Source organism: Hyperolius riggenbachi, chromosome 9 (assembly GCF_040937935.1).
Source record: "Hyperolius riggenbachi isolate aHypRig1 chromosome 9, aHypRig1.pri, whole genome shotgun sequence".
In the NCBI taxonomy this organism is placed as follows: Eukaryota; Metazoa; Chordata; class Amphibia; order Anura; family Hyperoliidae; genus Hyperolius; species Hyperolius riggenbachi.
In genome coordinates, this window is record NC_090654.1 from 112,138,811 (window position 1) to 112,153,508 (window position 14,698).

General features: G+C 45.3%; 1 protein-coding gene across 1 annotated transcript in view; it reads right to left on the bottom strand.

The window, feature by feature from the left end:
- Positions 1-14,698, bottom strand: part of LOC137532620 (cysteine-rich protein 2-like) — a 162,742-nt gene that overhangs the window by 55,796 nt on the left and 92,248 nt on the right. The window lies entirely within an intron of this gene.

Sequence of the window (14,698 nt, forward strand, 5' to 3'; positions counted from 1 at the left end):
ATTGGAGCCTGTGGCTCGGTTCCCCTGGACCGGTCGCAGTCTGCTACCCTCAGGGTTGACCCGACATGGACCGTTCTGGACAGGGCGTTTGCGCCACTGCAGTCGGACGTGGTGTCTGCCGGGACTGCTGACAACGGGCAGTGGGTTGGTTAGGTCAACAGCCAGCCCACGCAGGGTTCCCCTGCTAAGTGGCTGTGGACCTAAGGGAACCCCGCGGGAATCCCTGGACCTTCCCAGCTCCTGACAGACGGCACATGCCCTGCAGTAGTTTGCTACATCCCTGTTCATCCGGGGCCAATAAAACTGGTTCCGAATACCGGCAAGTGTCTTGCGGACACCCGAGTGCCCTGTCAGAGGATTACCATGTGCGGATTTCAGCACATGTCCCCTGAACGCACTCGGGACCACAAGCCATTTGGTATTCGCGTGGGATCTACCTGTAGGGGGCTGTACAGACTCACTGTACAGTCTCCCACCTTCCCAGTACACCTTGAAAGCGGCCCCGTCTGCGAGGGGCTCAGCGGCTTGCTGCCTGAGCACCTCCAGGCTTGGGTCACGTTGTAGTGCGGCTGAGAATACGGCGCTGTCAGTTTCAGCCAACTGGCTCATGTCACACGAGGCCAGCGGCTGAAAGGTCTCATCCCTGCGGTCAGAGGAGGGGGAGGAGGCCGGAACCCCCTCCACCTGTTCTGAGCTCGGGTTCTGAGCAGTGCAGCTGCGCGGTACTGCTAGCACAGGTACACTGTCAGAATGGCACAGACGGACATTACTCAAGTCATCATTGCATGCAGTAATGACATTGACAGGTATAGACATTTTTTCATTACAGACAGGTTGTACAGTAAACTCAGGTACAGTTACAGCATCATCACAACAGACAGTCTGTACATCAAACTCAGGTGCCTTTGAAGCAGGCACTATTGAACCTGGTACCCTTGAACTGGGCACATTCAACCCGCCTCCCCCTGGTGCTCCCCCAAGTGTATAAAGTACCTGGTGGTGGGTGGAGAGTCCGTCTCCTTCCGTGAGCGACAAGGCGGTCGTGGCAGGTTCATAGTAGGACACAAGCTTGCCCAAATCAGTCCCCAGCAACACAGGGACTGGGAGATCCTTCATAACCCCAACAACCCTTTCTTGGATTCCTCCCACTCCCCAATCCAGCTTCACTGTCGCGTGGGCTATGTGAAAAAGGGTGCCCTCTACTCCAGTAAGGGCAAGGGATCGGCTGGAGCTGATGCTCTCCTTTGGCACAAGGTGTGAGTGAACCAACGTGATGTCAGCTCCGGTGTCTCGGAATCCGGTGACAACTTTGCCGTTCACTCTAACAAGTTGCTGCTGGTCGGTTCGGTCGCGGATTTCTTTTCCGCGGGCAAACAGGACAAAATCTGATGATCCAGGCTGTGGTTCGCTGGCGGGTTGCCTCTGCTGTGGGTGAGGTACAGGTGATGCAGATGATCCAGGTGCTGGTGGTGTCTGTCTCCGCTCCGGACAGTCGAATTTCATGTGTCCGGGCTGGCGGCAGTAGTGACAGGTGACCTCTCCAGGCGCTGCAGGCCTGGGTGCAGCAGCTGCGCTGGGTGGCCTCTGTGGCGGACGGCTCACAGGGGCAGGAGAGTCTGCCAGAGTATTGGGCTGACCTCCTCTCCAGCTGGATGGGACAGTTCTGCGGGTATCAGCCACCCGGGTAGTTGCAAAAGTCTCAGCAAGGTCTGCAGCGACAGTGGCTGAAGCCGGCCTGCGTTCTAACACAAACTGTCGTACATCAGCAGGGCAAATGTTCAGAAATTGTTCGAGGACTATCAAGTCCTCCAGGATGCCATAAGACCCTTTGGTGAGGCCTAGAGTCCACTGGCGTAGTGTGGTGAGCAAGCTGCTGGCCACATCTCGGTACGAATCAGAAGACTTTTTCTGCCAGGCCCTGAACTTTTTCCGATAGGCTTCTGGCGTCAGCTGGTACTTAGTAATGATAGCGTCTTTTATAGCAGCATAATCATTATCCTTCTCCGCAGGCAATTCTGCGAAGGCATCAAGCGCTTTGTAGCGCAGCAAAGGTGTCAGATGTCTGGCCCACTGGTCTTGGGACAGACGATACTGACGGCATGCTTTTTCAAAAGACCGCAAAAACAAGTCAATGTCTGTGTCTTTTTCAATATTAGCAAATTTAAATTTTGCACTTACGGGTGGTGCAGCTCCTTCAGCAGGGAGGCTGGGCGGTGAACTCCGGCTGGCCTGTTGCACTTTTGCCATGTTTAGCTCATGCTGTCGTTGGCGCTCCCGTTCTCGCTCAGCGGCATCCCTCTCCGCGTGGCGTTCAGCAGCAGCAGCTTTGCGTTCTGCAGATTGGCGCTCCCGTTCCTCTCGTGCCTCTCGCTTTTGCTCCGCCATGTACTGCAGGTACTTGTCCAGGTCAGTCTCCATCAGCTTTTGTAATGCCTGCTGCATTACCGGGTCAGCACCCATGGACAGTCCAGTACTGGCCAGCTCCGGGCGAGTACTGTCAGAAACTCTGGGATTGGGGTCCATACTGACAGTCTCTGGCGTAACTGTTGCAACAGGGCCCGCAGGATGCTCAACCTCTGTACGCCTAGGATCTTCAGTCTCTGGTTCCCCTAGACTGTCAGATGGGCTGGTATCCACTTCAGCGGACACTCCCGGCTCCCGCAGTTGCTGGGCATCCCATCTGGACAAGTCTGCTATCAGGTCCCGTTTGTTCTTGCGGAGGATGCCAATGCCCCTCTCTTCGCAAAGATTTTCCAGGTCTGCTAGGCACATGTTCTGGTAGTTCCCGGACATTTCCATGCCAAATAAAATAAAACTTTTGGGGAGGGGTACTGGCTACACAGTCTCTCTGTATATATAAAAAATATATTGCCTTCCAGCTACACCAACGAATTAGTTCGTTTCTTGATAGCGCTAGCGCTATCTTAGATACTTTCAGCACAACACAGGTCCCAACCGCTGCCTAACACTGTCACAGGAGCCCTAGTGGCTGACCGCACTTAGCCTTCTAAACGGTGCCAGCGCACAGGTCGTGCGAACTCTGGTCGCAGTCAATGCGCAGGAACCGTTAAGAATTAGCCGCAGACAACTCAGAAAGGAGCCTGTGAGACACGGGTGATTACAACTTCACCCACTGGTTCAGAGTAAACTGCCACCACCGCGGTTACCATGGGACCGTGGAGCCCACTAACTGACTGACTAGTCCTGCGAATAAAACGGTTAAACACACGGTATTCTGTCTAGCCAACAACAAACAAACAGTAGCGTATCTTCAGAGACCCGGGATCAGTTCTGCGTGTGCTGATAAGCAGGGTAGCGGACAGTGAATGACTTGGAGAAAGTCGTTTATTCACGCAATATAAATAATTAATATATACAGACAATTATTAAAATCACAATTATTAAGACAGTAATAGCCAGTATAAAAAATAAAAGAAGGGAGAAAAATACTTAGTTCCTGGAAAGATGTCCTTTTTGTGGGAAAAACAGAGTTCTTTGTTTCAATCAGAGTTCAGACCAGGTGGATGCCAGCATATCCTCAAGCTGGCACCTGATGAGTTCAAGGTGTTTTCAGGGTGGAGGACACTGAGTTTGGGTCCTCTGCCATTCTTATGCCCCTGCTTCAGTAGGAGGGAGTGAGGGCGGGGAGCCATACACCCCCTTAGAAGATGAGATGAGCCCTCCCCTTGTCCTGGGGGCTAGAAATCATATCTACCCATATATGGGCTCTATCTCCCAGAACCGTACAGGTCAGGGCGGATTTATTAACATTTTCAGGTCTGTCTCGATTTACCCAGCGCCCTGATACCAGACATGAGGGGTGGGACCCCTGTGGTATCATCAGGGCATTTTCAAACTGCCTAACTGGCAGTCCTTACCTCAGAATGTTCTGAAACTTCCTCAGAACCAGCACCGGGGCTCATGCTACACTTCCCCCACGTTTGGCGAAGCTGCCATCTCAGGAACCCCAGAAATATGACAGATCTGGGAAGTTATGGATATGCTATGAGACTCAGGTTATTCCCAGGCAAAGGCTCTTTGAAGTTTGGAGCAGCCAGCTAGGTGTCACCTCCCCTGCTGGGAGGGAGCCAGTGGGTCTGGCTTCCCCCCAACTAGATTGCTTCTGCCATGGTGCTTGTCACCTTATACCTGATGGATGGGCCATCAGCACAGCTTGAAGCCAGGGACTCTCCGGGGCAGATTAGGCTCAGGCTCATTAGCATATCAAAAGAGCCATCCAGCCTTTAGGATGGTGCTCTCTCTGCTAAGAAAAGGACTTCAGCTGCCCCTACACACTCAACCCAGATTGTATCGATTTGAAGCGCAATCGATGCAGGGAATCGAGTGCGATCGCTTTTTCTTCATGGGCGGTTCCAGGACGCGTCTGCGGCCCCGCAACCGTCCGTGACACATTCCTGAATATGTCATTTACAAAATCTTGGAAAACAGCGAGTGCATTACACAGACCAAAGGGCATCACCATATACTCATAGTGACCGTCCTGAGTGTTGAAGGTCTTCCACTCGTCCCCTTGACGTATTCTGATCAAATTATAAGCACCCCGCAAATCCAGTTTGGAGAATATTCTAACCCCTGATACCTGAGCAAATAATTCATCTATCAAAGGCAACGGGTATCTATTTTTTACTGTAATTTTGTTTAACCCCCCTGTAATCAATACATGGGCGTAATTTACCATCTTTTTTTTCTATGAAGAAAAAGCCGGCGCCGGCTGGTGATGTGGACTGTCTAATAAACCCCTTTTCAAAATTTTCCTTAATGTACTCTTTCATTGCCAATTTTTCGGGACCTGTGAGATTGTAAAGATGACCTTGCAGGGGCATAGTCCCAGGTAATAAGTCAATGGGACAATCATAAGGTCTATGCAGAGGTAATTTGTCTGCAGGTTGGGGAGCAAATACATCAGGAAAATCTAGATAAGGTTGCGGTAGAGCAATCTGTTTAACCTCTAGACTATGAAGAGGGACACCCCTTAAACAAATGTCCTGACAACGACGTGACCAGCTGGTAAGTTGTCCTGTACACTAATCTATGTGAGGGTTGTGATATTGCAACCAAGGTAGTCCTAATATAATAGGACTGGACGGAATTCTGAGCATATACAACTGAATTTTTTCATAATGCAAAGCTCCAACTTGTACTGATATTTCAGGTGTAATAGAAATGGGGTTTTTAGTCTGCAACGGAGTATCGTCAATAGCTGTGACATAAAGCTTGCTCTGCAGAGGAATGGCAGGAAACCCAGATTGGCTGCAAAAGTGGTATCAAAGTTACCTGCCGCACGGAATCAATAAAGGCTTCTGATCGGTACGACTTATCGTCCCAATGTATAGTAACTGGCAATAAAATCTTTTTCATTTTGAGGGGAAAAACCGTCTTGCCCAAGTGAAGTTTCCCAACTTCACCTAGGCGCTGGAGTTTTCCAGAGCCTTCTTTGCAGAGCAAGTTTGAGCAAGATGACCCTTCTCACCACAATACACAGAGTCCCTCCTGCCTTCTCCTAAGCTTCTCCGCAGGTGACATTCTGGAGAAGCCCAGTTGCATGGGTTCTTCACCTGACCTGAGGTTCCCTGAGACAGAATAGACTTTTCCCTGACGTCGGTGTCTAATCCGTCTGTCAACCTTGATGGCCAGAGAAATAGCATCCTCTAGATTCCTAGGCTCAGGATGGCTCACTAATACATAGTTTACAGAATCGGCTAGGCCAAAAAGAAATTGGTCTAAGAGTGCTGCCCACCCCATTTAACGGATACAGAACATTTCCTAAACTCAGCCGCATACTCCTCAACAGTATGCCTACCCTGACGTAAGTCTCGTAATTTACGAGCAGATGTGGCTGAAATATCGGGATCAGCATATATGGTTGCCATGGCATCAAAAAAAACTTTCAACCGAGGTGAGAGCTACATGATCTGGATTTAATCCATAGGCCCAGGTTTGTGAGTCACCCTGCAGTAAGGTCTAAATCAGCGTAATCTTCTAGGACTCTGTTCCCGAAGATCTAGACCTGACCTCAAAGTAGGACATACATCTGTTATGGAAATTACTGAAATCAGAACGTGAACCCGTAAACTTTTCTGGCAACAGCATTCAAAGGTTAAAGCTGACCATGTAGCTAGGGATGGCTGTATAGAACAGCTTTACTGCTCCTAACTCAGCTGCCCCTAAACAAGGCTGAATTTCTGTTGCCCTAGGCCATGGCCTATGTGGCCTTGCCAGAAATCCAGCCCTGATAACTACAGGGTGAATGCCCAATTTGGGCGTGCATATTATTGCGCTGCCAATGAGCTGGGAGAAGGGTGAGCCGAATAACGGCTTACCCTGCTGACGCTTAAATTCCCAGCGGCGTTCAATACGATTCCCCCTCCGAGTCGTCGCAACCAGGAGGGAGATGTCATTCATTTCTGACGGTAGCTGGAACTCCAAATTATTATGCGCCCCGCTCAGCATAGCATTGATGCTATAGCGGCACCTAGTTTTGGTGCTCGGCGCAGAGCGACATGTGCCGAAACAACCTGCTTCGCTATATGGAGCATTCTCACCTATTAAGATGGACTGGAAAACCCATATGGTCTGCCAGCTAACGCACTTGTGTCCCACTTCACCTGGGGACCGGGCTTGTGGCAATATACTAAGCTGAGGAGCCGTGAGGTGAAAAAACTTTGCTGAAGGCTGCAATAGCAGCTCATGATGCACACAGTGATATGTGAATGTCTGCCCTCGGCCGGTACAACCATAGCCTTTGGCTGATGCGTGTGGAAAGATAAATAGATCTTAGTCCATCCTTGTTCTAAGTGTCTTCCCCGGCTTTATTGAGGTCTGTGTGGCCTGCACTTGCTGCTGCAGGAAAGTATTAGACATACGGCAGCAAATGCAAGTGACACAGGCTTCAATAAAGCCGGAGAGGACACACACAGCAGGGATAGATTAAGACATACATGGGGACAGGACAGCGTCTGCATGTAACTCATGCTCATTGCAGGCAGAAGGGCCAGTTTTATAAAGAGTACAGAATCTTAAAATGCACTATAAATTACTTTTCTCCTATGTACTTATCACTCAAACGTCCAAGTGTGCACATGAGAAGGCAGACTGGCGGACTTTTTTTTAAAGATCCTTTACAGGGATTGCTTTTATAAAGAATAATGGAGATACTGAGAAACCGTCATGAGGAGATTTCTACTGCCTACTGTAAACGACAGCAACATGGAAGAAAAGTAATTTATAGTGCACTTTCATCTGGAAGAAACTGACATGTACGCATGTAGTTTAAGCTTCAGAATAGTGGTCCTTTAAGTTGAAGGAAACCTGAGACGTTATTAATGTGTGTGTACTTCCTCCGGCCCCCTGAGGTGCATGGGCTCCCTCACCGTCCTCTCCATTCTTGTGCTATGCTTCCCGGTAATCTGGCCGACTGCATTCTTCTGCGTATGCGCAGCTTGGCCGGGCATGCACCCCCATCGTGTTCCCGCAATGGTCTGCGAAGGTGCAGAACGCTACTGGCCATGGGAGGCCGCACACATGCGCTCCAGTGCATGACAGGCCAGATTATTAGTGCAAGAACGGAGCGGCCAGAGAGGACGGCGATGGAGCACCCCGCACCTCATGGGGCTGGAGGAAGCCCCAGGTAAGTATAAATTAACACATTAATCACATCTCAGGTACACTTTAATCACTTGGATCTAGCCATCACTGCAGTTCAGTGCAAGTATTCTTATGCTAGGTACACACGATACAATTTTCTGACAGATTTACTGTCAGATTGACTATTTCCAACAGGTCCGATCTGGTTTCCGATTAATTTTCTGTTCACTTCTAAGGATCGGGAAATCTATCAGAAATCAGTTCGGACCTGTTGGAAATAGTCCATAAGACAGTAAATCTGTCAGAAAATTGTATTGTGTGTACCTAGCATTAGTCATTCGTGACAAAGGGATAGCCTTGTAAATAATGGAAATACAATAGGATTTAATAGTAAAGCTATAGCATCAAAAAGAATGAATGCTATGTGATACGTTTTATTTGCTATAACATCTGTTTTAGGATTAGCTTTCTGGAAGTATACATAGTCTAAATATATCCTTTGTCAGAAGAACATCACAGATGTGTAACATGATGTGAAAGCAAGATCTACTTCTTCATGTGGTAAACGGGCCAACAAAAATTATCAAATGCACTTTTGAACCCCACGACTTTGAAATGTATGAACCTTTTGCCAAAACAATCATCAGCCAAAAGGGGAAAAGGAAACTTATTTTCTCCTTTCTTGGCACCTTGGAAGGCTGCTTTGTAGCCCTGGCCATCCTCGGCTGTCACCTCCAGCAGCAAGTCAGAGATTGAGAGCCAGGAACGCCAGCAGCGCATTCATTCACACTGGCAGCTTCTGAGGTAAACAAGACAATTGTGAGAGATCCTGGCGAGAGGTTTTTGCACAGTCTTTTTTATAAGTGCATCTTAAAACTACACTCAGAAAACTAGGAACAATGAGTTCAATGCAACTTTATTTCATTAAAGTGAACCTGAGGTGAAAATAGACTTATGAGATCAACAATTGGGTTCTCTTTAATGAAAATATATAAACTATTGAACTTTTCTATCTCTTCCTGCTCTCAGAAGTTGTATTCTGCCTGGAAAACTTTTATTGCTGTAATTTGCTTATCAGTGATGTTTACTATATTCCTGACAAGGTACTGACAAGACAGAAGCTGTCACTTTCATGTCTAACAATTGAAGGGGCACTACAGCGGAAAACTGTAAAATTTAAAATATGTGCAAACATATACAAATAAGAAGTACATTTTTTCCAGTAAAATGAGCCATAAATTACTTTTCTCCTATGTTGCTGTCACTTACAGTAGGTAGTAGAAATCTGACAGAAGTGACAGGTTTTGGACTAGTCCATCTCTTTATAGGGGATTCTCAGGGATATTTTTATTTTCAAAAGCACTTAGTATATGGCAGTTGCTCTGTCCAACTGCCAAAAAACTGTGTAGGGAGCATGGAAGCTGGCCAGCATCATTGTTTAAATCCTTTTTCAGGAATATCTTTATAAATAATAAAAGCCTTGCTGAGAATCCCCTATGAAGAGATGGACTAGTCCAAAACCTGTCACTTCTGTCAGATTTCTACTGCCTACTGTAAGTGACAGCATTATAGGAGAAAGGTAATTTATGGCTCATTTTACTCTGGAAAAAATGTACTTCTTATTTGTATATGTTTGCACATATTTTAAATTTTACAGTTTTTCGCTGTAGTGCCCCTTCAACTCTTGCAGGCAGCAAAATAAAACAAGTAAAACAGCCTGGTTATTATTAATATGTTTTGCACCATACATACATATGTTTATCTCATCAGGTCACATGTCTCCTCGGGTACACTTTAAAGATTGCTGCATAGTAAGCAGTGGCTCAGGGAATGGGTAGAGGGGTCAGAGAGGTAAAAGTGGTTGTAAAAATGACGTAAAAAATGTTTACATTCGGTCCCTCGGGTGACAGTTTCGGGGGGTTGTTCTGTACGCATGCAGCACTAGCCTAGAGACAAAAGATGCATCTGCTACTATGGAGTAGGAAGGAAGGACAACGCATGACTGTGCAGCTTTTGGCGGGCAGGGTGAGTAGGAGACCAATGTGCTGGGAGGTCTGTCAGACATTGCTAAAGATCCGGGGTTAGGGCTCCCGTACAAATGCTGAATTCTTACCCAAGGCGATCCTTATTGCCCATCTTGGGATAGTTATATGCACCGTGTGTACGCAGCTTAAAGTCAGTATTAAAGAGGCACTATAGTGAAAATAATTTAATGAATAACATTGCTTTTTTTTTACAATACTCATTTATAAATTTACTCAGTGCTTGCCCATTGTAAAATCTTTACTCCCTGATTTCTAGTGATGGTCATGTCTAGGAGAACTCATGGAGAAGCATGTGACCAGTCTCTGATTTGCTAGGAATGATTATATGCTAAAGCAGGATGTGTTCACAGCAAATCAAAGCTTTGCTAATCTATCAGCTGATCAAACAAATCACATGCTTCTCCATGACTTCTCCTAGACATGACCATAACTATTGATTTACATTGTGAAATTTATCACAGGTAGTGACATCTTTAGTCCTACCAGGTGATCTCAGAATGTTGTTTCTAATGCTAGGTACACACCATACAATTTTCTGTTAGATTTTCTCTTAGATTTACCTGCCAGATAGCTTTTTTCCATGTTGTAGGTAAATCTAACAGAAGAATCTAAGAGATACTTCTTGTTTGGCAGTTGGAAATGGCCATTATTTCGCACAATGCAACATGGTTCACCAACTGTCAGGGCCATGGCCCTGACATCACACTGTGGGTGGGGTTTCGTCACATTATCAGCAATTTAGACGTCCCTGGTGATCTATTTGAGAATAGGTAAAGATTTCTTGTGGGAAAGGGGGTATCAGGACTGATTGGGATGAAGTTCAATCCTGGGTTAAATTCTACAATCTCTTGTGTCAAGCCGTGGTTCAAAGATCTTTTTTTTTTCCTTTTTGGTTCTGAAATTCCCCCTCAGGACCATGAAACTGAGGTCGCCCAAAGATGCACCTGCTTGGAAACAAAGGATGTTCCAGAGGAATGGAGCAGTTATTTTCTGTGACATGTCTGCCTTGTAACTTCCCTCCTTCACTGACAGCATTGTATGGGATTCACTAAAATACAAGAGCAGCAGTATGATCCTGTCATAGTAAATGTTTATACTGCTTACGCAACATTCAGTGATTGATTACCACAACTACAGTGTTTGTGGATTTCCTTGTATTTGGTTAACTCCCCTGTCAATGTTGTCACAGTCAGACACAATACATCTTGTTAAACAAAGCGTTAGTCAGTAGGGTTTTGGATCTGATCTAAATTCTACAAAAAAAAGGTTGTGGAAACCAAAAAGGCATCTCGGTGCTGAACTTTGATGATGATCAAATGCACTAACATAGCTACAATTATCTCACTTAAAAACAGAAGGAAGTGAATGTGTTTTTTAGTTTGTTTTTAAGCCCTCATTTTCCGATGACTGGTTGTCATGGTACTGATGGTTATAAATAGTGGATAGTATGGGAATGTTTTGATACGGGGAGTTTATCTGACATCCAGTTGCTGGGAGTTGATTTACTGCAATGAAGCGCAAGGAAGTGAGGTTGTGTTCACTTCCACAGTCCAGCCATGAGCACAGACATTGTAATTGTTTCCATGCTCTACATGAGTGGATATCTGAAGTAAATAAACATTACCAGCATTGCTCTATACTGCTTATGTCCATTAGTAAGTCGCCCCCTTTGGAGTAAGGAATTATATACCCCCATGCAAGAAAAACACTGTAGTATTTGTTACATAAGGGGTTCCTATGGATGAAGGGTGTTACAGGTTAGCGATGTACCTTCTTAGTTCTAACAGAGGTATTAGTGAAGCATGTCCAGGAACACTGAAGAAGTTGAGTTAGACTGAGAATTTATGTGGAAGTTATCCGTATTTGGTAATCAAGAGGTGTTACACCACTATACCCAGTAAATTAAAGCGGAATATAACCCTGCATTTCAACTTTGCTCTAAAACATTATTTACAGCATATTATATGCAAAAAGCATTTTTTTTTACTAGACCAGCATTGGAAGGGTTAAACACAGAGGTTTAAAGTTGCGTGGAGAGATATGCAGAAGTTCAGATTGTTACATTCTATTTAGTTATATGTATCTATTGAGAAATGTTACACACTCTTTGGCTGTCCTCCAACTCCTTCTCAGTCAGAGAGATGAGTCACATTCAACACTTAGATACATTTATGTAAACAAAATGTATCTATGTCAGCTTCAGATGCGTCTGCAGAAATCTCCAGGAACTTTAAAGCCCTGTGTAACCCTTCCAATGCTGGTCTAGTAAAAAAAAAAATGCTGGTTGCATATAATATACTGTAAATAATGTTTTAGAGCAAAGTTGAAATGCAGGGTTATATTCCGCTTTAAGGTGTCTTTTCCACAAGCAGCTGAATTGCTCGTTTGTTGTGCAATTCAGCCACCCAGCTACCCAGGTAAGAACATGCATAACAGTTTTCATGGACATCTTTTTTTAGGGTCTTGTGGGATAAAGTTGCTCAACTGAAAACCATTGGAAGTCTATACTTATATCATCGCTAGCCATAAGGGTGTGATATGCCCTCATTATCTTACCACCACCAACTATCTGATGTTCTGACTCCTAAGCACACATACATGCATCACATGGATGTGTACGTCCATGCCTTCACCAGACAACTTTAGTGCAGGTCTTATCTTTTTATATTTGGGTTTGGTCACTTAACATATATTTCTTTTGTTTTATTTGTATTCATTTTTCTTTCTAGCTGTATGCACAAGATTTTAGAAAGCTTAGGATTAACCTCCTTGCCGGTCTAATTCCCCCGGCAAGGAGGCAGCGCAGCACTTTTTTTTTAACTTTTTTTTTTTTAAATCATGTAGCGAGCCCAGGGCTCGCTACATGATAGCCGCTGAGCAGCGGCAGCTCCACAGCCACTCCGATCGCTTCCGGCGATCGGAGTAAGCAGGAAATCCCGTTCAGAACCAGCCATGGCGACGGGGCGGGATGACGTCACCAACGTCATCGACGTTGGGACGTCATAGGGAATCCCGGGCCACCCCTCAGCGCTGCCTGTCCCTGATTGGCCAGGCTGCGCAAGGGGTCTGGAGGGGGGGCGGGCGGCGCGACGTTGCGGATAGCGGCGATCGGATGTTACAAGCAGCTAGCAAAGTCCTAGCTGCTTGTAACAAAAAAAAAATTATGCAAATCGGCCCAGCGGGGCTTGAGAAATCCTCCTGCGCAGGTTACCCCGATCTGGAAGGGGTTAAACTTGGGGACTGGGAACTAGGGGTGGCCATCAGAAAGAGATAAACTTTGGGAAGGAGATTGGTAGTTAGGATTATTTGTTAGCAAAAATATTTAGCAACATGGGGATTTGCTAGGCTTAGCTGATGGACATGAGAGTAGCACTGAAACACAGCAGGAAACTGAAATATTATTATTATACATTTACATAGCTCTGACATTTTCCGGAGCATTTTAGAGAGTACATAGATCAGAAGAGCTCACAATCTAATCCCTACCCTAGTCATAGCCTAATGCCAATTTTTGTGGGAATTTTGTGGGAAGTATGTTTTTGGAATGTATCCAGAATGCTATTCCTGACATACTGCACTGACACTGAATCCACTGCCCCAAATTCATACAAACCACACCTGAATTCACTGTTTGTTTGTTTTTAGCCAAATGATTGCTGTCTCCAGTGTCAGCAGATTCATTCTCATATATCTGCATTTCTGCTGCACAAATGGAGAAAAGAGAAGGTATGATGACTTTGTAACAATCCAGGTGCCAGGCTGTCTGAGCATCAGGAGAACAATGAGCTTCTTTCTCGCTCAGCAGGTCCAGACAAATCAGTGCGATCCCGCAGCTTCCAATTATGGCGTCATGAATAAAGTGAAGTAGTACCCCTACAGGATGCCTCATTTTTCTCCGTTTTGTCATTCTAGCTATGGGATACTCTAGAGTGTCACCATTAATTCACAACTCTGTTCAGACAAGCCTATAATTTGCTATAGGCAGCACTGAAGGCACACTGGCTTACCCACTAATCCTTATGTTTCCTTCCCTTTTGTTTCCTCCCCACTACCCTCTAGATTGTAAGCTCGCAAGGGCAGGGGGACCTCCTCCTAGTGTTTCTCATACTGCTGTAATTTTAACATATGTACATGTACCAACTACACATCAACGATGTATGTATTTGTATTTATTCAATGTCATGACTGTACAGTGTCTTGTATTTCTTATGTATATTTGTTCTCCATTATTTGTTTGTATTATGTACAGCGCTACGGAAGATGTTGGCGCTATATAAATAAAAAAAAAATAATAATAATAAAATAATAACTCTGCCACCTTGTCAACTCAGGACCTGCAAAGATAACCAAATCAGACTTCACAAAAATAACCAAGCCTCCAAAGTCTACAAGGAAGCCTACGGAGTCTAGTAGAGCAGTAAATCATTCTTATGTACCGTATATTCCGGCGTATAAGACGACTGGGCGTATAAGACGACCCCCCAACTTTTCCAGTTAAAATATAGAGTTTGGGATATACTCGCCGTATAAGACTACCCCTCTTCCAACGCACACCAAATTAAAATAAAAATAAAAAAAACCTGCACTGGTGCTATGTATGAACAGATTCTGGTGCTGTACTGTATGTGTTTCCCAGTATATAACAGTATATAGTCAATTGACTTGTTGCATTGGTCAACTCTCCTTAAGTAGACTGGTCAGCTCTCCTTGTCTACCTGTTTATCAGAGCGGTATGGAAGAATAGATTGTGCTCCCTCAGCAGGGAAATCTGAGAGGCGGTAACAGACTAGGGCGTATCACCCGGCATCAATGACACCCGGCGTATAAGACGACCCCCAACTTTTCAAAAGATTTTCAAGGGTTAAAAAGTAGTCTTATACGCAGGAATATACAGTATATTACTTACAGTACAGCAACATTATTCAACTAAATATAAACTATTGTCAAATTGATGTAAACTGGTCTTGTACATTGGTCTTTTGGTGATATTAAGTAATTGTATTACTGCAGGCCTAGCATATCAAGATATTAATACTGGGGAAACAGGT